The sequence below is a fragment of the Amaranthus tricolor genome, chromosome 2 (genome assembly GCF_026212465.1).
Source record: "Amaranthus tricolor cultivar Red isolate AtriRed21 chromosome 2, ASM2621246v1, whole genome shotgun sequence".
NCBI lineage: Eukaryota > Viridiplantae > Streptophyta > Magnoliopsida > Caryophyllales > Amaranthaceae > Amaranthus > Amaranthus tricolor.
Genome location: NC_080048.1, coordinates 22,476,279 through 22,502,756, shown reverse-complemented (window position 1 = coordinate 22,502,756; position 26,478 = coordinate 22,476,279). Strand labels below are relative to the sequence as shown.

At 34.6% G+C, this 26,478-nt stretch overlaps 1 pseudogene; it reads left to right on the top strand.

Moving 5' to 3' along the window:
* The first annotated feature begins 4,035 nt into the window (after positions 1–4,035).
* LOC130806662 (gallate 1-beta-glucosyltransferase 84A23-like) overlaps positions 4,036–26,478 on the top strand; it is a 24,707-nt pseudogene continuing 2,264 nt past the window's right edge.

Genomic DNA, 26,478 nt, shown 5'->3' with positions numbered 1-26,478 from the left:
TGGAAGTAATATTAGTTGAAGAACTACAAGCATGAATATATGAAACTAAAGCAAACAATCAACGGGATTAAGCGACATGAATTGGAAACAATATAAGCAAGGATAGAAGTTACTCTTTTGGGCTCAATCTAAGGATGAACAAGATGAATTGATGATTCAAAGTAATACCTTCCAAAAGCTTCAATAATAGTACATCAATAGTTGAAGAATCCCAAATTGCAAAACATTACAATAAAGGATAAAGTAAAGATTGTATTTGGAAAGTGAAAATACTAGATTGAATTGAAAGAGAAATTATGCTAACACTAATTCTTAATTTAAATGAAAGCAAGGCCATGAAGAATACATAAATTACTCAAGATGAAAGGGTGAAAACTCCGATGAAAGCTCCTTCTTCCTCTTCTCTATTTATAGGCTTCAAAAACAAGTGAGGGGTGGTGGTTTCATGATTGCTCCACCACCCCCTAGGTTATAGGAAGGGGGGGTACCACCCCTAGTGGATAGGGTAGGGTGGCTGGCAGTCTTGGCAGCAGCAATTAGAAGCAACAAATATAATTGGACCTCGAATGATGCTTTAAAAAGACCGCACATGTTGCTGCCGCCCATTTCGCTCGACCCGAGCGAATCTCGCTCGAGCAGTCGAGCCACCTTCAGGTTCAACATCAGAGACTTCAAGAATGGGACTGCATGTAAAAATCAACTCCGCTCAACCCGAGCCATTGTGGTCGACCAGTCGAGCAGATGTACTGTGCACCTGAAGTAAATCCTACTGATGATCAGAAGCTCGGGAAATGTGAATGCACTTCGCTCGTCCCGAGCCAACTTGCTCGACAGGTCGAGCGGATCTATTTTGGCTTGTTCTTGTGGCTTGGCTCATGATGTTTCGCTTCTTTGAGCCCTCGGTGTTTAGGTGAGCAATGTATGCAACTAAAGGGGCTAGTTTGTGCTCGGTATATGATTAGATCCTGAAGTGAAATAAAATACCAAAGCAACAAAGAAAGCGTAAAATTCAATAAACCAATGCAATAACATGTAGTTTCCTCACGCTAAACAAGCCACTTATAGGGGTAAAAATAAAGATAAAATGTAGCTAACATGAGCCAAGGAAGATACAATATTACTCAAATTGGGTCTCTTGTTAGGTTACTACTAACCGGCTATGACAAATTGACCATCACAAATTCTTGTATAAAACGGTCTCACGGCGAGACATGTTTTATACATTTATTAAATAAATCGGAATAATATGAATTAATCAGAATAAATCAACAGCAAGAAACAAATTGGCAACAAACAAAAGTGTGACAGTGGCGGATCACTAAGAAATTAATGGCAACAAGAATAACTAAATACACCAATTTCGACAACAAAAAATTAACTAGCAACAAACAAAAGTGTGACAGTGGCGGCAGGGGCGGATCAAGTGTTCAAATTCCCTAGGGGCACCAATTTATAAATAACGTTTAAGAAAATTTTGAGAAGCATAAAACGTTTGTAAAATAAAAAACTAATTTTTTTTTTCATTCCTTCAAAATGACATGTAAGTACAATAAAATCAAGTCAAGACCAAAGTAATCTAAATATGATTAATTAACACTAACAAACACATTCACTAACTCATTTAAAACTCATTACCGTACACATTCACAAATCAAAATCTCATTCAAAATCCCACAAATGATAAATAAAGTGAAATTCCTACACGATAACATGATCATTTGGTGAAATTGGATAGAAAAAAGCTCCTAAAGTGACCCAGCAACAACTCCAGAAACCAATTATAGAACCCATGATTTGTGATTAATTTGAGAGGAAGATGGTGGTGGGTTCCCTCCAGAAACCAATTTCAATTAAAACACATAAACATAAATCATAAATACAATGAAAATATACTTAAATAAGAACAAAAAATTTGTTAACGAGGTTCGGCTATTAATAGCCTACTCCCAGCCTATGGGTTCTCTTCTAAACTTTAGGATTCAACGCCTTTTATTAATGAACCTTAGATGACTAAGAAGATCTCTTTATCTTCTCTCACCACGTTCTTCCCCTTGAAAGACGTCTTACAAGTTCCCTTAATAAAAGTTCTAAACCCAATCTCACAAAAGAGAAAAAAAATGAATACTTTAATAAGTATTCCAAGCTTTAGGCGTAGATGAAATTAAAGTTGTAGCTCTCTTTTGAATCTTTAATGAGAGAGTTAGATGAATTAAGTTTACAACACTTTTTTGAATATTAAAGCTCAAAGTAAGTAGAAAGCTATTTCGTAAGATGTGTTGCAATTCTCTTAATTCTTGAATGAAGCCTCTTATATAGCCGTTCAAACAAATGAAATTTCATTCCTTTATTTTCGCCAACTGGTCATGCTGAACCAGTCTTCAAAAACTTGGACAACAAGTAAAATCTGACGCTCCACTATGACTTATTCAACACACGTTTTTGTTACTATTTTTAGCTCTTTCAAATCTTTGATATGCTGCCACGTTAGTACTTATGCCAAGCATTGAATATTGATTAATTCAAACAAAAATAACCGAAATACATAAGCCACATAAAGTTCCTAGATTTTAGCTTCATTTGAATAAATCTTCCATTTTTTAGGTGAGCTAAAAACCACTCTATATTTATAGGAAAACCTATAATTAGTATAAACTTGTTTACCAAGTAAATTACTCATTCAAATTATAAAGCTATAAGCCGTGTAATTATATGACAAAAACGTGTAATTACTTCTTAAAACATAAGTTTTATTTAATCTTATCTTATAAAAACATTTAACTTAAGTCAACTTATTTTAACATATTTTGGACTTAAATTATTTATCAATTAACCACTTTATATCTAATATGATTTTTGACCTATTTAAACAACTAAATATAATTAGTTATTTTATTTGTTTAATGTAATATGTGTTTAAAATATCATCACTTAAAGGAGTTGAATCTTCAATCTCCCCCTTAATGAAATTCAAAACCATATTTTCCTAAATCATATTACTAGGTAAACATGATTTAAAACATGATCAGAATAAACACTTAGTTAAAATTTGCATATGGAAGGGCCAAATTACAAAAGCTTGAACAATAGAACCTCAAAGTAGAAATGATTAAACAAGCATAATCAACAAATTTTCAGCAGCAATTTTCTACATTAAAATTAAATGAGAATCAGAGACTAACTCAAGAAGTTCCTTTAGAATAAACAATTTTGGCTATCAAACTATGAAGAAGTTTTCTAAATCAAGAAGACACCTTAATGACCCGTCACGAATAAAGTTCCTAACAACAAACAACACCCCAAAGAAAAACACGCATTATAGTGTATTTAAAACCACATCCAAGTGAGTTCACACTCAACCATTTAGCTTTCATTTAGACACATAACATCTTAATAACATAAGTCAATTAATCAATTAATTGTTAAAAATGTACAGCCACAAAACATGTCAGATTCAGTAGTTTTTGTTGTACGAATCGAAAAACTAACTTCAATGTTGCGTCCGAAAGGTACCCAATTACCGTGTGCTCTACTATTGTTGTCCACTCGATGTGTCGGGTTAGATCAAACTTGGGGAAAAAAGCTGAGATGAACTTAATTCTAACACCGAGTTAAGGTTAATGTAATAGTTACTTTAATTTTTATTATTTTTATAACAACCTTTAACACGGTTAACCTAGAACGTGAAATAATTGTACCCAATAAACGGTGATAGACTAATTGTCATTTTTATGTTGTTTGTTATAATTTGCTAGTGGTTTTCATTCTTTTAAATAAAGGCTTAATTTAGTTCTCCATAATACACACATGTCTCTCAATGTTTCTTTGAGAATTTTGTTCTTTCTTTCTTTCTTTTGATCTTTGCCTTCTCTGGGACTTGTATGTTAATTTCCAAGTGTCGCATACTAGTGGAGGTATTCGATAATGTTGATTTAAACCTACGGGAAAACCGACTAGTAACGATAACCATCGGTGTCGGATTATATTTTGGTTTTAGGTAGATGGTTTCCTGTTATCATGGCGCACTGATATTTTTGTACTTGAAGCTTATTGTTAGTTATGGATCTAATAGTAACAACAATGCAAAATCATAACTGCATAAGGCAAAAAAAGGATAAAGAAAGGGGACTGTCATAAGTCTTGCACACGAATTTGACACCGTCAAAACTACTTCTATCTCTCATCCCATCATTATAGATAGGTCCCAAGTAAATTAAAATCCAGGGAACACTTCAACTACTCCATACACTATTATATGCAATAGTTGATTTCCACTTGCTTTGGTATATATAGCATATGCACACTACTGGACACTCATCAGCAAAATACCTTTTTTCTTCTTGATTCTCATTCACTACTATGTTGGCCGAAACAGAAACGAATGAAAAAGACGACCCCCAACAGCTTGTACATATTCTTATGGTCTCTTTTCCAAGCCAAGGCCACATAAATCCACTTCTTAGGCTAGGCAAAAGTATTGCCTCCAAAGGTTTTTTGGTCACTTTCACCACCAGTGAAAATTTCGGTCAAGGTATCAGGAACTCAAATGATGCTGTCTCGGATCAACCCGTACCTGTTGGTGATGGGTTTATCCGATTTGAGTTCTTTGATGATGAATGGCCTGATGGTGACCCAAGGAAGTCTGATTTGGATCAATACCTTCCTCAGCTTCAACTTGTTGGTCGCCGTTAGGTATCTGATAGGATAACTGCGCTAGCCAAAGAGGATCGACCCGTTTCTTGCCTAATCAATAACCCTTTTATTCCTTGGGTTACTGATGTTGCTGAAGAGTTGGGATTATGTAGTGCTATGTTATGGCCCCAGAATTGTGCTTGTTTTCTTGCTTACTATTGTTTCCACCATAACTTAGTTCATTTCCCTACCAAAAATGCCCTCAACATAGACGTCAAAATACCGAGTTTACCCTTTCTTAGATGGGATGAAATTCCGACCTTTCTCCACCCAACGACGCCGTTTCCCTTCCTTAGAAGGGCTATTTTGGCACAGTATAATAACTTATCTAAATCTTTTTGTGTGCTTATGGATACCTTTTATGAGCTGGAAAAGGCTACGATTGACTATACCGTTGACCTGTTAGCACCTCTTCCAATCAAGCCCGTTGGGCCACTATTCAAGAAGTCTATACCGGGTGGAGCTATTATTCGGGTTGACCCGTTGAGGCCTGATCAAGAGTGCTTGAAGTGGCTTGACGGCAAGCCCGATCGGTCAGTGGTGTACATTTCATTTGGGACAGTAGTGTTCTTGAAGCAGAAACAGATTGATGAAATAGCAGCCGGGATCGAGGCGGCCGCGGTTTCGTTCTTGTGGGTAATGAAGCCACCTCTGAAAGAATCTAAGCTTATTCCGCATAGCTTACCCGATGGGTTCTTGGAAAGAGCTGGCGATAATGGCAAGGTATGTTAGTTTATTCACCAATAGTACTAGTTTCAGAGTTTTAAATAAACCAATTATTCAATTTTTCGGTAATTGTTTGGCATAGCTTATCCCGCATAACTTACCCATGATAAACCAATTATCATGGGAATCTTTTACCAACGACAGAAAATCATGAGAATTGAGATCGTGATTTAGTAAACTTTTGTCTTTCTGTTGGAGCTTATGAGATCACTAAAAAATTAAATGAGTGTTTGGCCCAAGGTAGTTGACTTGTTTTAGAGGGCATAACCTATGTATTTTGTAAAATGATTTGTTGAAATACATGAAGATGGTCGAATGCAACAAGAGGGGGGTGAATTGTTGTGTATCAAGCTTTACTTCGTTTTTCTTCTAATTTGCGGAATGTTAACAAACAAAATAAAGATTAAACTTAAAAAGCAAAAGATAAAAAGGAGACAAAGATTTTACGTGGAAACCTTCTTGGCCTAATAAGAAGGAAAACCACGACCCCCCGGGATTTAAAAATTCTCACTATGTTTTAGGCAATCAAATACAATTACATAAAACAGTTTGCTTCACTTGAAGCTTCTCTACTCTAAGCCTAATTCTCTTTCTCTACTTTCTCCTTCTCTTTCTCTTCTTACGCTTCTCTTCTCTATTCCCTTAGACTTCTCATGTGTCTAATTACAACAAAACACACAAATACCCTTACAAGGCCAATTCTCAAGAGGATAAAAATTAAAATAATTACTTAAGAAAAATATAATAAATTAATTGGCATTTAAAAACAGAAAATATTTTTCTTAAATGATCTCCCTTTAATAGACACTCTTGGATGGATCTTCGGTTTGAGCAAAGTTCCTCTTATTTATAATGGGAACAGCCAGCAGTTACCTTAGACACACCTCCCACTATCATCCACGTTCTCAAAACAAAAGGTAGTGGATTTGTCAATAAATAAATGTCCGGCTGTAATTTGCTCAAAGAGAAAAGCGGTTTCCTCAAGCTAAAAATAGCATAGGAATTAAAAGCACAAGATCCTAAAAAATAGGAGATCTTAATCTTAAGAAGAAAAAGTCTTAGGCTATTTTTAGATAACCTAAAAATAGTTTAGCCAATTAACTTACTAATTAAGTTAAGCAACTAATTTAAGATTTAACCGTTTACATCAACTAAAACCAGAATAATAAAATAACTGCAATTTTCCAGTCGATGTTTTTCTCCAGACCTACTACGTAGGAACAGCGTACTCTCTCCAACTTCAACTTCTGTTAGATTGTTCATTTTAGGAACAGTAGACCGTCTGTCAACCTTTAACTTCCTAAGCACTTATCTAACTTCTTGAATATTTTAAGACACGTACAACTTCCACGTACCAAGTCATAGGCTTCATCAACGATTTCAACAAAATCGGATATATACCTACAAAACAATCTCTAAAACATGTTTGTTTACTTTAAAAGTGAATTCATCATCAAAACCTTAAGAGCCAACAAATTCCCCCTTTTTGATGATGACAAACTTTATAAACAAACTTAAGTATACTAGAGTAAAACAAATTTCTTAGAGCATACTAGAGATTAAAGCAACTCTAAATAACTTAGCAAATCAACTCGTTACAATATAATTTACCAAGCATACATAAACCAACTTACTCTATAAAAACATAATAACAAATATGTTTAAAAATTTGAAAAATAATTAAACTAAAACAAAAATTGACTAAAACATAAATTATTAAGTATTTTCAAAAGAAACAAAGAAACAACCAAAGAAACAACTTTAAAACAATTAATCAAAACAATTAATCAAAATATTCATAAGAACTTAATATCAACACAGATGATCAGATTTTAAGCTAACATAAACACAGCACACACAACACATTAACTTCCATAAAAAAAACAATATAAATCAATCAAGATATGTACTGTGTATTCACAGCGCTCCTTAAGTTTGTGCATAATCTTCCCCCTTTTGTCATCAATAAAAAAGAAATTGGGGTTATCAAACCTCAGCACAAACCATATAGATTTGTCAGTGATGAAAGCAAGAAACAATAATAAAAGTAAGCACCATAAAAAGCATTCAAATCTGCATAATGTTAGTCATCACAGACCAGAAATAAAAACAAAAGAAAGAAATGTAGCAGTTGTTCCAATACAAACTTGTACCCCAGATGGTACAAAGAAAAGTGAAATTGTTTGATTAATGTTACAGCGAACAAATCATTAAAATCATGGGAAGAGAAATCAGGGAGCAGTCTCTTCTTCATCGATGAACTCAGTCTGTACTTCCACTGTGTCCAGCTTGGCACCAAGACTGCTCTCCATCTGTTTAAGCTGATCAACAATTGAAGCAAGTGAGACTCGAACTTTGTCTTGAAAAGCAGTGAATTGAGACTGTAGGTCAAGGAGCTTGGAGAGAATGAGGTTTGAAAAAGCTACAGGAACAGAATTAGGGTTAGCACAACCATTACCTGGTGAAGACTGAGATGGTGATGATGTAAAGTGAATAGGTGATTGAGGTGGTGATGGATTGTGATGTGGTGGTGATGGAGTGTAATGTGGTGATGATGTGGTTGGCTTAGGAGAGGGAGGTTTATTGGATGTAGACTCAGGCATGGTCTCAAATGTGGTATCATCAACCAATGTAGCCTTACGTTTCGAGGCTAACCTCCTACTCTTCCTCTAAACAGATTTAGCCTTTCTCCTCAATGCTATCACAGTCTCTTCATCACTTGAATCATTACAGAGATTATGATAAGCATCTACTCCTTCCTGTTCTGCTTCCCCCTTACTAGCTTCTCCATCCTGTTCCCCTTTTTCTTCTTTTTCAATATTATCAGTGGGAACAGGTCCTTGCTCTTTTTCCTCTTTTTCTTCCTGTTCTTCCTTCCTCAATTTTTCTTCTTCTTTTTCAATCCCTTCTTCTTCAGTACCAACTTCAACTTCCTCCTCTAAATAATGTATTAACATCCCTTCATCAGTTAATTTTAAGTGCAAATTTTGTAAACACTTTACACCTATCTTCATGTTGGGTCCCATTGGGAACTCCAACCCTTCCAAAGGCACATCAAATTTTTTGAAAATCTAGGTCAGCAATCCTCCATAACCAACAAAATTTTTCTTCTCAATACAATCAGACAAATGAGATATCATTAAAGATGGAAAATTTATCTTTATGTGATTAGCCATTCAGTAAATCAATGTAGCATCACGTAAACTTACTTCACTCCTTTTAGAGTTTCTTGGCAAAATAAATCTTCGTGCAATATTGTACAGTAATTTATGCAGAGGATTCAAAATGTTATGGCTTATTTTCCCTTTTCTTTGCTCAATCCCTAAAAATTTTAAAACCATTTTTTCATTTATCCCAGAAAATACTATTTTTGAACCAACATAGTAAGTATCAAACCCAACATTAGGAACATTAAACCATTCCCCCAGCAATGCATTATTAAATTCTATTTTGATGTTCTTGACGGTACTAGAACACATCCCACAATCATTTGAGAAATTTGAAATAAATTCTCGTACAAGATTTGGAAAAATGGAATTGCAACTAAAATTTGACATCAAAACTTCTCATTCTTGGTGTTGCAAAATGTCATGCAGTTGAGGAAAATGGGTAGAGTCATACCAGTATTTGTCGAGTCCGAAACCAACAGACATTTCTTTTGAGATTTCTTCAGCACTATTAGGGTCACTATGCTTCGAACGTTTGACTACTTTGGAGGATGAACCACTTGAAATCTTGCGTTTGGTACTGGTAGGTTCAGTAGTATGTTTGGGTGATTCTTTTGTGGTTTCTGTGGTTGTGGGTGGTGCAGCATCCAGTAATGGTGGAGGATGAACCACTTTTAGAGGTTGTGGCTGGGTACGTGTACGGGATTTAGGGGTTTTCTTGCCTGATTTTGAAGATCTTGGGGTTTTCATTTTGAATTTTTGAAAAGGTTGAGAGAAAAGAAGGAGAACGGTTCGTGTGATGATGTATGGTGACAGCTTTTAAATTTTTTGAAATGACGGTTACCTTAAGTCCCATCTCATCAATGCCTTCATCATTACTTGTGATTTGGAAGGATTATATGAAAAAACCGTTTCCCATATTTTTTATTGATTTATGTTGACTATATATAAAAATGAAGAACAAAATTATGAAATATTAAATTATAAAAAGAATGGATTATGATATTATAAAATATTATATGAAGAGAATAACGAACATACTGCTTTGGTCTGATCAACTTAACAACATACAAACGAGAAGACATTCATAGTACAAACTTTATTAAGTGTTTACCTGATCCATTCAATAATTGATTCTCAATCAAGATATTGAGGTTGATTTCTGACCTTTTTCATTCTCATGATGCTTCATTAGGAATTTCATGCAACCAACTTTAGTGGAGCTTGATCATACCAAGTTCCAATCTCATCTTTTCATATTGTTCCCTTGGAAGTGGTTTGGTCAGAATATCTGCAACTTGTTCATTTGTATTAACATGCTTTAATATAATATTTTTGTTTTCTACATTATCCTTAAGAAAGTGATGTCTAATATGTATGTGTTTAGCTCGTGAGTGATGCACTGGATCTTTAGATATATATATATGGCACTGGTATTATCATAATAAATAGGAATGCATTCAATTTTAATACCAAAATCTCTTAGTTGCTGTTATATCCAAAGCATTTGGGAACAGTAGGCTGCTGCTGCTACGTATTCAGCTTCGGCTGTGGATAATGCAACCGTGTTTTGTTTCTTGGAACTCCATGAAACTAAACATGAACCAAGAAATTGTACCATACCTGACGTGCTTTTTCTATTAACTAGATCACCTGCATAATCTGCATCACTAAAGCCTTTTAAATCATAAACATCACTTTTAGGATAAAATAGGGACAAGTCGTCTGTTCCCTTCAAATATCTCAAAATCCGTTTTACTGCAGTGAGATGTGATTCTTTGGGGTTGGACTGAAATCTAGCACATAAACCAACACTAAATGAAATATCGGGTCTAGTTGCAGTTAGATATAATAGGGAACCTATCATGCCTCGATACATTGTTTGATCTACGTTAGTTCCTTTTAGGTCTTTATCTAATCTAACATTTGTAGCCATGGGTGTATGGTTGGTTTTAGCGTTGTTTAGCCCATACTTCTTAAGAAGTTCTTTTATATATTTTTGTTGATGAATAAAAATACCATTTTCAGTTTGTTTAATTTGCATACCAAGGAAGAAATTTAATTCTCCCATCATGCTCATTTCAAATTCTGTGCCCATAAGGTTGGCAAATTCTTTACATAACAAATCATTGGTCGCACCTAAAATAATATCATCAACATAAATTTGAACAACTAAAATATCATAACCTTTATTCTTAAAGAATAAGGTTTTATTAATTTTTCCTCTTACAAAGTTATTTTGAATCAAAAACTTTGATAGTCTTTTATACCATTGCCTAGGAGCTTGCTTCAAGCCATATAAAGCTTTGTCAAGCTTGTAGAAATGATCAGGACAGGAGGTATTCTCAAAACCTGGGGGTTGTTCAACAAAAACTTCTTCATCAACAAAACCATTTAAGAAAGCACATTTCACATCCATTTGATATAACTTAAAGTTCATAAATGCAGCAAAAGAAATTAAAATTCTAATAGCCTCTAACCTTGCTACCGGAGCAAATGTCTCAGTGTAATCAATACCTTTTTGTTGATTGTACCCTTTGACCACGAGTCTTGCTTTGTTTCTTACAATTATTCCATGCTCATCTAGCTTATTCCGAAATACCCATTTCAAACCAATTACCTTCTTGTGTTTTGGTTTGGGTTCCAGGTGCCATACATTATTTCTTTCAAATTCATTTAATTCATCGTGCATGGCTACTATCCATTCGGAATCCTTTAGCGCTTCTTCGTGATTTTTGGGTTCAAGTGATGATAGGAACGCAAAATGTGCACAAAAGTTTCTCATTTGGGATCTGGTTTGTGTTCCCTTATTCATATCACTTATAATCAGATCAAGAGGATGATAACTTTGATATTTCCAAGGTTTGGGCACAAATTCTCTTGAGGGAACAGTAGCATGTTCTGGCTCAACAGCTTGATTGGCATTTTGTTCAGCTACTGGATCATTTTACTCATCTGCGGGAACAGCTGAATTGGGAACAATTTGCTGGTCCAGTTGTGCTGGCAGTTCCTGGACTTGGTCATTTTCTTCTTCGTCTTCTTGTATTGGCTATTCACCTGCTATTCCTTGATCTTGCACCTTTATTTCTTCATCATTTTCTAAATTTGCAAGACCTATTTTGACATTGTTTATTTCCTGTTCACTTGTTGAAAAGTTAGTTTCATCAAAGATTATGTGAACGGATTCCTCCACGCACATTGTTCTCTTATTATAAACTCTGTAAGCTTTGCTATGTGATGAATAACCGAGAAATACTGCTTCATCACTTCTTTCATCAAATTTACCTATATTTCGTTTTCCATTTACGTGAACAAAACATTTGCATCCAAACACACGAAAATAGGAAATATTTGGTTTAACACCTTTGAGCAATTCATAGGGTGTTTTAGAAGTGATTGGTCTTATTAATACACGATTCAAAGTATAGCATGCAGTATTGACGGCCTCGGCCTAAAAATTTTTAAGTACACCACTAGCAATCAACATAGTCCTAGCCATTTCTTCTAAGGTTCTATTTTTTCTTTTTACCACTCCATTTTGTTGTGGTGTTCTAGGAGTGGAAAAATTGTGATTTATACCATGTTCATTACAATAATTCACAAAGTTTGAATTCTCAAATTCTTTGCCATGATCTGATCTTATGTGAACAATTAGATTATTGGTAGATTTTTGTATTTTGTTAGCAAAGGAAACAAACTCTTCAAAAGCTTCATCTTTGCTTACTAAAAAAAGGGTCCAAGTAAATCTACTATAGTCATCGACTATGACAAACACATATCTTTTGCCACTACGGCTTTGTGTTCTCATAGGTCCACATAGATCCATATGAATTAATTCTAATGGTCTAGAGTTAGTCACCAGATACTTTGATTTAAAAGATGACCTCACTTGTTTTCCTTTAGCACAAGGATCGCAAATTTCATTTTTGAGGAATTTTATTGCAAGTAACCCTCTGATTAGGTCTTTTGATCTTAAAGTATTAATCAATGAATGGCTAGCATGACCTAGACGCTTGTGCCAAAGCAGTGGCTTTTTTCTATAACGCTTAAACACGTTAGACTGGTTTTGGGAACAGTGTTCAGGTCCACAACATAAGTGTTCCCTTTTCTGATTCCCTCAAGCACAGGGTTTCCTGTGTTGTTCCTAGAAATTATGCATCGTTCAGAAGTAAACTTAACAGAGTTACCTTTGTCACAAAATTGAGAAATACTTAAAAGATTGTGTTTTAAATTCTCGACTAAAAATACATTGTCAATGGCATGGGAACTTGACCTTCCAACCTTTCCTTTGGCGATTATCTCACCCTTCATATTATCACCGAAGGTTACAGTTCCCTCATCATATGCTTCAAGTGAGAGAAATTTAGATTTATCACCCGTCATGTGCTTGGAACACCCACTGTCGAGATACCATGAGTTGTTCCCCCTCACTTGAACCTGCACAGCAAATATAGAGTTAGGTTTAGGAACCCAGTTATCCTTGGGTTCCTTGTCGATTATACATGAATCATATTTCTTGATCCATAACTGTTCGACATGAATTTTATTTGCTATGTGGTGCTGTTCCCTTTTTATACAATGATATTTTAGGTGTCCATTTTACCACAAAAGGAACAGATTTTACTACTAGGGAGATCAACATAGAATTTTTTCTTTTTATCATTTTTAACATAACCTAGACCTTCTTTACTTTTTGGTTTAGCATTTAGAATCCATTTGGGAACTTCATTGATTTTCCCTTTTCCTTTTAAATTAAGTTGATCTTTTAGATACTTATTTTCTCTTCACATGATTCTAATTTTAATTTCATTTCTTGAAATTCCGTGCTAAACACATGAGTGGATTTATCATTTTCATCCCGTTTTAATTCTAGCAATTTGTTTTGATTCTCTTCAATGTTAAGAATGATGAATTCCTGCTTTATTTTCTCCAATTGCTCTTTTAAAATGATATTCTTATCTAACAAATTAAAAAATCTACTTTGCACATCGATCCTAAAAGTATTTAAGTATGAGATGTGATCTTTACTTAACTTAAGGTCTTTCTCAATTTGGAGACACTTATCTGTTTTTTCTTTCAACTTCTCTTGTGTTTCCAAAAATAACTTAATTAATTTATCCTTACTTAAACTGAATAGATGTTTAGGAGAAGAACTAGAAGACATTACCTCTCTTTCCTTAGTCTCTTCATGAGTTGCCATGAGACACAGATTTGCAGTTTCTTCCTCTACTAGAACTTCAGTTTCAGCTTCGCTTTCAGTGTCACCCCAAGCTGCGATCATTGCTTTACGAAAATTTGTTCTGAAGTTTCCCTTCTTTGGCATTCTTCCAGCTTCCCTTGTCTTCCCTTTGGCCTTTTCATTCTTCCATAGAGGGCAATCCTTGATGAAGTAATCAGTACTTCCACATTTGTGGCATTCAAAATTCGTCTTCAGGTTAACAGTTCCTCTTTCCTTATTATTTCTTTGGTTTCTATATCTGCTGTTCCTGAAGAATTTTTTGAATTTACGTGCCAACATAGCAGCTTTCTCTTCACCAGCTTCTGATTCTTCACTATCATCCGCTGCCAGAGCCAGTCCTTTATTTCGGGAACTGTCAGTTGTTCCCAAATGTAGTTCATGTGTCATAAGTGAACCAGCCAGCTCTTCCAAATTGAACTTGGTGAAATCTTTGGACTCCTGGATGGCTGTGACCTTAGCTCTCCAGCGCTCATCTTGTGGAAGACTGCACAGTATTTTCCTGACTTGTTCATCAACTGGAATAATCTTGCCAAGAGAGACAAGTTCGTTTGTAATGTTGGTGATTTTGGTAAACATCTCTTGGATGTTTTCCTTAGGTTTCATAACAAACCTTTCATATTTGGACATTAGGAGGTCAATCTTGGATCGCTTCACTTCACTTCACTGGTACCTTCATGGGTAACTTCCAGCAGGTCCCAAATCTGCTTTGCCATTTTACAACCTATGATACGATTATGTTCATTTGGCGGAGACCACAGTGAAGTAGCTTGATAGCAAGAGCGTTCATCTCCATCTTTTGAAAGTCTTCCTTTTCATAATCAGTGATTGGTTTTGGAATTGATTCATTGTTGGAGTTGATGGTCGTCACTTCGAAATCTCCTATTTCAATTACTCTCCATACTTGGTAATTTTCGGCCTTTATAAAAATTTTCATCCTTTTTTTTCAGTAGGTATAAAATTTCCCATCGAACATGGGTGGCCTTTGCGTAGAGTACCCTTTTTCCATGCGTTTGTTCATCTTCAACATCTTGCCAGGGAACAGGATACTGCTCTCAGGGTTTCCTGATCAAATGAGGAACAGGGCTCTGATACCAACTGTTGAAATACACGAAGATGGTCGAATGCAACAAGAGGGGGGTGAATTGTTGTGTATCAAGCTTTACTTCGTTTTTCTTCTAATTTGCGGAATTTTAACAAACAAAATAAAGCTTAAACGTAAAAAGCAAAAGATAAAAAGGAGACAAAGATTTTACGTGGAAACCTTCTTGGCCTAATAAGAAGGAAAACCACGACCCCCCGGGATTTAAAAATTCTCACTATGTTTTAGGCAATCAAATACAATTACATAAAACAGTTTGCTTCACTTGAAGCTTCTCTACTCTAAGCCTAATTCTCTTTCTCTACTTTCTCCTTCTCTTTCTCTTCTTACGCTTCTCTTCTCTATTCCCTTAGACTTCTCATGAGTCTAATTACAACAAAACACACAAATACCCTTACAAGGCCAATTCTCAAGAGGATAAAAATTAAAATAATTACTTAAGAAAAATATAATAAATTAATTGGCATTTAAAAACAGAAAATATTTTTCTTAAATGATCTCCCTTTAATGGATACTCTTGGATGGATCTTCGGTTTGAGCAAAGTTTCTCCTATTTATAGTGGGAACAGCCAGCAGTTATCTTAGACACACCTCCCACTATCATCCACGTTCTCAAAACAAAAGGTAGTGGAATTGTCAATAAATAAATGTCCGGTTGTAATTTGCTCAAAGAGAAAAGCGGTTTCCTCAAGCTAAAAATAGCATAGAAATTAAAAGCACAAGATCCTAAAAAATAGGAGATCTTAATCTTAAGAAGAAAAAGTCTTAGACTATTTTTAGATAACCTAAAAATAGTTTAGCCAATTAACTTACTAATTAATTTAAGTAGAGCTGTTCATGGGCGGGCTACCCGCCAGGCCCGGTCCGTCCGACTCGAAAAACGGGCGGGCATGGACAGCTTTTTTTAAAAAAAATTTAAGTTTGGACGGGTAGTACCCGCCCGCCAAGATAAATGGGCGGGTAGCGACACTAAAAAAATACCCGCGGGTATACCCGCCCGCCCGCTTAGTTTTATATATATTAAATTTTTAATAATCAATTATATTAAGTTACACAAAAGATATAAAAAAAAGAAAAAAAAAAGGAAGTAAGGAACCGCCTCTTTTAATGTTTTCAGTTACCCTAAAATTTCAAAACCTGCTTTTCAGTTCTTGCCTTCTTCATATCTCCCTCACGGGCACATGGCTTCACAGTTCTTCATTCCTCCCTCACGGCTTCACAGTTCCATTCTCAGATCTCCATTAAAGCTTCCCGGCGATTCGCGCCTGCTGCGGTAGTTCTCCAGAACTGCGGCTGTCTCAGGTAATATTTCCGTAATTCTCCAACTTTATATATTGTGTATTATATTTTTGATATTTATGTAATAAATACCCGCCTACCCGCGGGTCCCGCCCGCTTTAAAAATGGGTGGGTAGCGACGAAAAATTATACCCTCAAATGCGGGCGCGGTTTTGTATATTTGTGCCCGCGGATAGATTTTATAGCAAATACCCGGTCCGCTACCCGCCCAAGCCCGCCCATGAACAGCTCTAAATTTAAGCAACTAATTTAAGATTTAACCGTTTATATCAACTAAAACCAGAATAATAAAATAACTGCAATATTCCAGTCGATGTTTTTCTCTAGACCTGCTACGTAGGAACAGCGTACTGTCTCCAGCTTCAACTTCTGTTAGATTGTTCATTTTAGGAACAGTAGACCGTCTGTCAACCTTTAACTTCCTAAGCACTTATCTAACTTCTTGAATATTTTAAGACACGTACAACTTCCACGTACCAAGTCATAGGCTTCATCAACAATTTCAACAAAATCAGATATATACCTACAAAACAATCTCTAAAACATGTTTGTTTACTTTAAAAGTGAAGTCATCATCAAAACCTTAAGAGCCAACAATGATCGACAAAAATGAGATAATATTTAAAACCATACACAGGGTTATCCATATATAAAGGAGCAGTAGACACAATGGAAGATGCAGAAAAAGATAATTTATGACTTTTATTTGAACAACAAGAGGGACACTCAAGAGTTGAAATACTAGGAACAAGTAAATTATTCCCAGAAATAATTTGACGAAACATATTTTTAGAAGGATGGCCAAGTCGATGTTACCAATGAATTAAATTGGTCGTAGTGTTGGTAAAGGCTTTTGGGAGATTTAATTGCACTTCATATACACCTTGATTAACTGAACCTTGGAAGAGAGTACTCTTTTGTTGGTGGTCCGTGATAGAAAATAAAGTAGATAAAAAATTTGTAAAGACGGGATTATTTTTACAAAGTTTAGAAACATAATTTATATTTTTGGTTATAGAAGCAACAACAAGTACATCACCGATGAGGAGCATTTATGTTCCATCATATGGAGCATGGAGAGAAAGGTTATTGAGATCGTTTGTGACAAGGTGGGATACACCATTATCAAGAAGCCAAGAAGAGTCGGCACTACTTCAAAAAAGGGAAAAGAGAACGCCTCAAATATGCCTAAGAAAACTCCTCAGGAGCGTTCTCCATGTCACAGTTCTCTTAGCCTAAGAGAACGCCCCTTTCTTAGTATTTTCTTAAGTAAAATAAAAGAGAACATGTGGAACAAATAGGCATTCTCTTTTCTTCACATTAAACAAAACTTGCACCTTATGAAGGTGTTCTCGTTGCTACTTGTAAAAAAATCTACAACCCCACCAAAGAGAACATCTGTCTAGGGAGGTATTCTCTTTTCCCTTACCAAAGAAAACTAGCAATTACTGGAGGTGTTCTCTTTGCCCCTGCCAATAACTACTAATAAAAAGCCGTACAATTGCAATTTCCTTTTATTTTTAAACCACCATTTATATGACAAAAGACCTATATTAATATATAAAAATACCAATACGATATAATTTGTACTAATCCATATATACCATTAAATATACGCGTTCATACATGCTATACCAACAGCAAAAATTATAAACCATTTCATCATATAATTAGACTAGAATTCAACTATACAATTATCTTATTCCAAAAGTGAAATGTCATCAAAATTCTTCATGAATTCTAATCTTTAATAATTTCCATCAATATGATCTTATAACACATCATGCAAATCTTCTGCTTCCTTCTCCAATTTTTGTTGCCTATGTTTGACAAAGTAAGAAATCCATAAATCTCGAACTTGATTAATGCTCTCCTGAGAATAAGTTGAAGGAGCCCCGGGGGAAAACTGCAAGACATTAATAATTCATTAAAATTTTACTAACCCAACTTATTGCAACAATATGTGTCAAATAACAAAAATTTGAGCGAAAATTTCGGCAAAGTCTCCTTTGTATATAGGACAACCCCCAAATTGGGAAACAATGAAATACATCATAACTTGTCTCAATAACTAATCAAATAATATATTCCCAAAAAACTCAATTGCCCATAAATAAAATAAACAAATGTCAACTTTGAATCACACTCTCTCAATCTATAATACTTCTATCAGGGGTGATTTAGAGCCTTGTATGCAGTCAACTAACTCTACTTTTGCTAACCATCTTGCTGCTAGAAACATCACAACAACATGTAATCATAAGACCTATAAATTGCAGCCAAGAATGAGAAGGTGAACATTGATGCCGAAAATCCAATCCTTCAATATTATATCAAAATGTCATTGTGTTTCAATACCAATATCATAATGTTTGATATAAATTTTTGACGAATACTTACCTCCTCCAAAATCAATTGTTGCCTACTTTCAATAGCCTCAAGCATATAACAGCATACATAATATCCACAATATTTGGCGTCTTGAGGTTGACGAGGACACTATTACAAGAAATCAAAACAAACAAACGATGAAAAAATAATTAGAACATAGAATTTGTCATAAGTATAGAACATGTCTAAACAATAAAAAAAAAGTTACTATAAAAGAATCTTACTTTTAGTTTGTTCCAACCAACTTTAGGATTCTTTTTAATTTTTTTGAGATCCTTTCGATGGACCATGCTAAACATCACAAGCCCCCTAGTCATTTACATATAAAATGATTAAATAGATAGAACCTAAATAACATATCAAAGTAAAACCATTTACGATGCAATAGTATAGTACTTACTCATAAATAATTTTACGAGCATTTTCACGCACTTTATTTTCCACACCATCAGGATCTAACCAATAAACGAATCCCTTCCATGGACTAATAATTGCTAACATCCAATGCCGACTACACAAAGATAGCATTCATACTTGCAAATCAATATCACTAAAGGGGATTCTTTTGATGAAAAAAAAAACATTATTATAATAATATAAGACAACCACAAAAAAAATTTTGTCACTTACTTTTCGTAATAAGGTGCCATGAATAATTGGTTTTTGTTCTTAGCATTATTACATGCGAAATTGCTAGCCAAGTAGTTAGATCGATCCTCTTCTTTCTCTATTGGTGATAATGGAGAAAGCATATTAGCATCACAAAAACCATACATTCTGGAGATACTAACAATTAGTTTGCAAAACATAATATGAATTATGTCTACAAACTTATACCATGCTACTAAGGAGTACTTACACTAGGAAATGGGAAAATGAAGTGACACGGCCAAGGAATAAAAGATTTCTTAGCTTGACAAACTAGTGTCATTTCCTCATTAGGATATGGCAAAAGTGCACTAGGCTTGATATCCGTCTGAATATTGACTCGATAATGACCATTTGGCATCGGGGCCCCATGATTCTTCACAATTTCTGTTGCTTTCGGTATATAAACCTGTGCCATGGCAACAATATATATCCCTTCATCTCCCTCTAGCCCCAAGTAACAATCATTACATCCCTATTCATCATGAAACATTTATAATCATATAAATTTAGTAGTTTAAAATTATTATAAATTTAATCTATCATTATAATACAAAGTAACATATTTATTTAATCTAAGTAAAACTCTCATGAATAAGGATATACCTCAACAAAAGGAGAAGTTTGAAAATTGTAAGGTGTGGGTTGCGCTTCAGAATCAGGCAATTGAACAACATATGGTTCACAATCATCAATGTTAGTATGACGATCTTTTATACCTGGTTCATGAACCTGTTCCTTTTCAAATCCATGCTCCTCACTATTATCATGCTCTTCATTTGTAATAAATTCTTTCCTTGCTTCATTGTCAACAATGTCACCACCACTACTAGTTACAAGTTCAAATTGCACATCTTGAACTCCTAAACTTACAAATGGCATAAAACTTGATCCTTTTCCACCATTACCACTTTTTTCTTTTTGTCCAGTAGAATCACTAAGATGGGAATCAAACCCAAAATCCTTACCACCACCCATTCCCTGGCCAACACAATCACCAAATTTTGTCATGAAGTCACACAATTGCTCCTGATTCAATTGACAGCACGTCATTATAAAAGACATCATATAATTCTGCTTTTTCTCCATGCCCATCATTTTTGTGTGCATGCGATTGATTACAGAGTGTAATTCTTTAGGTGGTGCTGGTTTGTTGAAGCCAAAGTACTCCTTATTTGTTATGCCTGATCCAACGGCTCTTACACAACTACCATGCTCTTTTTTCGTAATAACTTTTGCTAAAATGTCATATCTTCCTTCAGCAACTATCTCTCCGTTATTTTGTTGAGCTTCCAATGCTTGCTAACATCAACAAACAAAAATAAAATGCATTGTGAAAAATTGGTGTTGACATAACATTTAGCAAATTCGCAATGGGCTTAGCTCTTACAATTTCCTTAGCTATTGCTAAATCGGATGGATTCTTAAAGGTAATAACTCCGTCTTTCACATGAGAATGAGCTCTTATCCAAGTCCAATGCCTAGGAACTTGATCAAGATGAACCCCTTGTTCATCTAGCTCTTTTTCTTACATTTGGAGAAAATAGTATTAAATAGTTGTTTGATTTCAAGAAGTTAAATCAGCTTGTTTTTTTGTGGATAAAAGTGAGACTTACCAGCTCTTTCTCAAATTGTTGATACCCAAGTCGCCCTCCTCGATAGCCAGATGTCTTCAAATTTGCCTTTTTTCTATTAGTTTCGCTCAATTCCTTCGCCAAAAGTATAAATCACGTAATACATATGACTATAAACTTCGTTATCAAATGGATTGAGTAAACTGTAGAAATAACACTAAAGTGGATCGAGTTGATTGTACAAAAAACACTAATCATCATGCATATTATTGTCAAATGCAATTTATCCTAAAATTACTGTCATATATTCACTACAAAAAGCACTAACCTTGAACTCCTTGGATGTACAATACTTGATGAATTTGTCCCAATCTGTTTGAAGTATCCACGGATAATCCTTTGGTGGCTTTTCTCTTATGATGTCTGTAGATCTATACAACCAGTTCTTCCTTAATCTAGCTTTCCAAGCTCTCCAACGAGTTCCAGCTCGTGACAAAATCCAATTTTTACGATGTTCGAGTACCACAAACCCCTTCTGTAATATTAAAATTTAAAGAAACAATTATAACATGAAAATTGAAGATTCTAACATTAATAAAATATTTCAAATAACATTATGAATATAATTATACTTACAGCTATAAATTCATACTCTTCGTCAAGGAGTTGTTCCGGAAGATCAGACCAGTCCTTGTAATTAATATTGACTCTTTCACGAGCAATAATACCTATGTATGAGCAAAAGGTAGTTTTGTGTTCACCACATGGAATTTCAGGTTTCTTAGTCCATTCCAACTGGATTTTCACGAGCAATAATAGCCTTCCAAACCTTTGCAAGTACAGTACGACCCCTGTGATCACCATCATCACTATCACTCTCATCAGTGGTTGCATCACCACGTACTCGTTTAGCAGGTATAGATTTCTTCTTATTTGCCATTAGCCTACACATAGTAAAACGATTAGATAGAATTCGGGAAAAAAACATTAAGGACTTAAAAATAAAAATAGGTATATCATTGAGTGTATATGTATCCAATAAAATTCTAACTAATAAAAAAAACCTCAATCTTCTTAAGTTTTTGATGTACGACGACGCTTTTGGGATTTTCCCTCAATGCTTTTTTCTTCAACCCAAATCTCTTCGTCATGGTCTTCCCGTACATACATTGATGGAGTGTCATCTATATCATCCTCAAATTTTGTCAAAGTTTTCTCCTCAAATGTAACATCTTCATCAACGTCATATATGGCAATACGAGACCTTGGTGTTATAACCACAGACATCCTCTTGTCACTTGGGTCCGTCATATAAAACACTTATTTTACTTGACTTGCTAGTACGAACGGATCTTCCTTATGACCAATTTTGCTTAAATTAACCAATGTACAACCTACATCATTTGTTACAACGCTCTTGCTGTCAACCCAATTGCACCCAAAAAGAGGAACTGAAAAATCAAAGTAATGCAGCTCACATATCTCTTCAATTACTACATAATATTGCATCTTGCTGTAGATTGGGCGTTTGTCTTTAGCACTAGAAAAATGCATAGCTTCAGCTTCAACAATCACCCCACTAGTTTGCATAGTACTGATTTCATCTTGGGATCTGGTGTAGAATGTGCAACCATTAATAACATATGTTGCATAAAAGGAGGAATTGAAATGTGGTCCATATGCTAAACTCTTGAGTCGATTGGAAATAGAGTTTGAGGAATCCTTGAGTTCATTCATCACTTGATCTTTAAACCATTTAGAATATGTTTTATTATGCTCAATGGTTAAAGCCTTTTCAGCTACCTTATATCGATTCTTCCTCAAGTGAGCCATGTGCTTTCCAATATATGGTACCACTTCATCTTCATTATAGAGAATATATGTATGTGTCATATGCAGTTTATCAGGAGACATATCGAGTTGTGTCTCACCTATAGTCCCTTTCCCATCAAGTCGTCCACTATGTCGAGACTCAGGAATCCCGACCATCTTGAGATTCTTCAAATACTTGTTGCAATATGCCATCGCATCATCATAAAGATGTCGCTCGGCAATGTAGGCTTCAGGTCGATAAGCATTCTTTACATATCCCTTGTATGTTTTCATTTGTCTTTCAAAAGCCCACTGATTTCTTAAATACACTGGACCACAAAGTTTTATCTCCATAACTAAGTGAACAGTTAGATGAACCATAACATCAAAGAAAGATGGAGGAAAGTACATTTGTAATTAGCAAAGAATAATGACTATCTCCTTCTCCCAAATATCCAAGTCAGTAAGATCAATTACCTTACTGTATATCCAAGTCAGTAAGTTATGACACATGTAACACGGACAAGGTAATTTAAAACCCAATTGACTATTCTTAACAGCAAAGTTTACAAATTTTCTAACACCCAGTAGATATTTAGGGTCTCCCGGCTTTGTTGTTGATATCCAACTACGATCCATTTCTATGCACCAAAAGATTGAACACAATGTAAAGGAAAAGAAAAATATTCCATGACTATCTCATGCATTCATATAAACTACAAGAAGAATTAATTAACAAAGAAAAGGCATAGGACTACTATGTTATCATGTCGGTCATTAGCTAGGCAATACTAGCTGCTAAGTTATGGCATGTTATACGAAGGAGAAAAACCTAAGATCAATCAAGCAAAGAAATAAACATAAGATGGTTAACAAACCATCAAGAATCAAATCCAAAACTGGTTACAAGAGCATATATTGCTGTCAAAATAGCCCTGTACATGAAGAACATGAATAAGTTATTTGTCTTTCTCTCTGTTTGACCCAGAAGCAAATACGTACCACAAAACAAGACAAAACATAATGGCACATCAAAACAAAATAGAATGTGAAGCAAAAAAGAGAAAATACCGTTAAATATCACAGAATTCCCTTGAGACTACTCAAGCTAATTTAAACATGAAGAACACAATATATGCATCAAAACGTCATTGAAGGGAAAAGATTTCAATATTTAATCTACTTCCATTGAATCACAACATTTTCAAAAACTAAGGTCGTGAGCAACCCAAGGGATTTTTTTTGTTTCATTGTTGCTGCACTTTATTGTTTTTGATCCATTATTATTAAAATAATTTTCAAATCATATAAACTTATGAAATATATTCAAACAAGCTCTCCATTCATAATGCAACAAGTACAAATCAAACCACATCGAAAAGATGCCAAATAGAAACCAAACTTACAAATATATTACTACTACATTCAACGGAAACACAAAAAATTTAGCCCAAAATCCCTATTTAAGCCATAATCGTAAGCAATAAGAAATGAAAAAATCAACATATTCTGGAGACCGGAATGCATCTTTTCACGAACTACTTTTACTTATTATGCTACACAAGTCTTAGGTGCATAGTAGACTTTTACTCACTCTGATTACATTAATTGTCCGATTTTGTTTCTATACTTTATCTAATGCACTAATATAACTAATTATAGATAATTAAAAATTATAAAAAATTTATAGAAATAAAAAGACTTCAAAAGTTGAATTTTGTTGTTGGCTTGGATCAGTATACTACTGGAATGATTAGAATCTGAAAACTTAAATTTGGTACTTGGATCTTGTCGTACCTCCTTATTGATTTATGAACATTTAATCAACATACTGTATTTCATTTCTTTTTAAAAGTAAGTTTGTGCTGTAAACATTGATTCTTGTTGTTTGATTCCTTTCATAGTCACATGATCCGACCTTAGCTCAGTTGGTAGAACGGATGACTTTTGTAGGAGAAACAAGCTTTAATCAAACAATAATGAACCACAAAATTGACTCATTCTATATCTTAACAAATACTAATTAATGATGTAGACACATAATGAACAAGAGTCTTTTATTATTATGAATAGATTTATTATTTTTAGATTTCATATGCATTTGATCCTTGATTTTCAGCATCTTGAATCCGAAAGACTCCATTTTCCAACCAATTCCTAATTTCTACATCAATTGCTTCTACTCCCACCAAAACCTAACATAATGTAACACAAATTTCTCCAATGCCAATTTTCAAATATGAAAATTAAACTAACCAAAACCTATAAATAAAAATCAATCAATGAATAAATAAAAATCGATAAACAAAAATAAATTAGGAATTAAAAAACTATTGCTCTACAATCGTGAACGCAGAAATTCAAAGAAAAAAAAAAAGCAAAAAAAAAAAACTTACCAGCCGTGGGTTTGATCGCTACTGCGTGGTGGCAAGAGTTCCGGTGTGCAGAAGGCGGCAGAAGATCCGGTGTGCAGAAGGAATGCGATTTTACCAACCGTGCGTGGGTTTGTGAGGGAAATAGATTTTCACTTTGTTTGAGAGGGAATGGGATTTTGGGCTGATTTGAGAGGGAAATGAAAAGAAAAATGGGCGTAATTTTGAGACAAAGGGATCGGATCTCGTTGCCAAAAATTATAAGTAAGAGATTTGCAACGACTTTGTTATATCTGTATATTAATTATTTTTTGCAATGATATATATAGTTACGAATTATTTATTTAATTTTAACAATTAAATTTTTCGTTGCAATAAATAAAGTTATATCGAAAAATTATTTTAAGTGGTGGGGAAGTTAATCTTTTTCTTATGGCAACGATTATTTAGCAATAACAACAAATTTCGCAACTTTTATTTTTCGCAACGAAAAAAATATAGTCGCAACAACAATCCAGAAATTCAACGAAAAAAATAAATTTTCATATTATTTTCAATTTGGTGGTTTTTTGGAGTGAAATTTTTAAGAAAAATTAAGAGAACTACTAGGAAATTAAGGAGTTCTCTTTGTTCAAGTTGTGGGTCACAGAGATTAACAAAGAGAACTGCTATGTTAAAACATTGTTTTCTTTGGTCTAAAAGATCTCTTTTCTATTTAGGAGTTCTCTTTATGTATGTTCCGTTTTCCTTTTTTGGAGTAGTGCGGTCTCAACATGTCTCAACGTAGTACAGTTTGTACGTGGATATCCAATAATCATCTTGCGTTGATCGTTGGAGTGGGTTTACAACATTTATTTCCGTGGGTTGAATGAGGAGTTGTAGGTTGTGAGGATCAATTTCCTGATATCATATAAAAGAGAGTAAATTTTTTTTATGTTATTTAATCCCTTTTGGAAGCTTATATAATGAGTACAAATGTGATAACTTATTATTCTATAGAATATACATAATGCTTGAATCATGCCTAACTAGGGCCAACTAAATAAGTAAGATAAACATTAGAATATTTGCAATGATTCTCTAATTACAGTAGTGATCAAAAATGATCTTAGAGAATAATAAAAGATATTATTTCTTAATACATAGTAGCTAGCTCCAAAATTAACACGACCCAACTACCACCATCGCTCAAATAGAATCTCACCCTTCCCTAGCTAGCCACGTGCGAGCCCCCAACCCTCCTCTTGCGCGCAAAATAACCCACTAGACCACCACTCTACTAATTTGGATTGTGGTTGGGTGCCACGACCTAGGTTGTTAGAGTTAGAATGGCGTCGAGATCATAGGAGGGAAAAGTGGGGTTAGTTTCTAGTGTCGACTTTAGTTCACTTAGCTGTAGGTGGTAGGGGTGGGATTACATGCTTTTTTTGGTTTAGGGTGTTTGGTTTTAGGGTCGTGGATC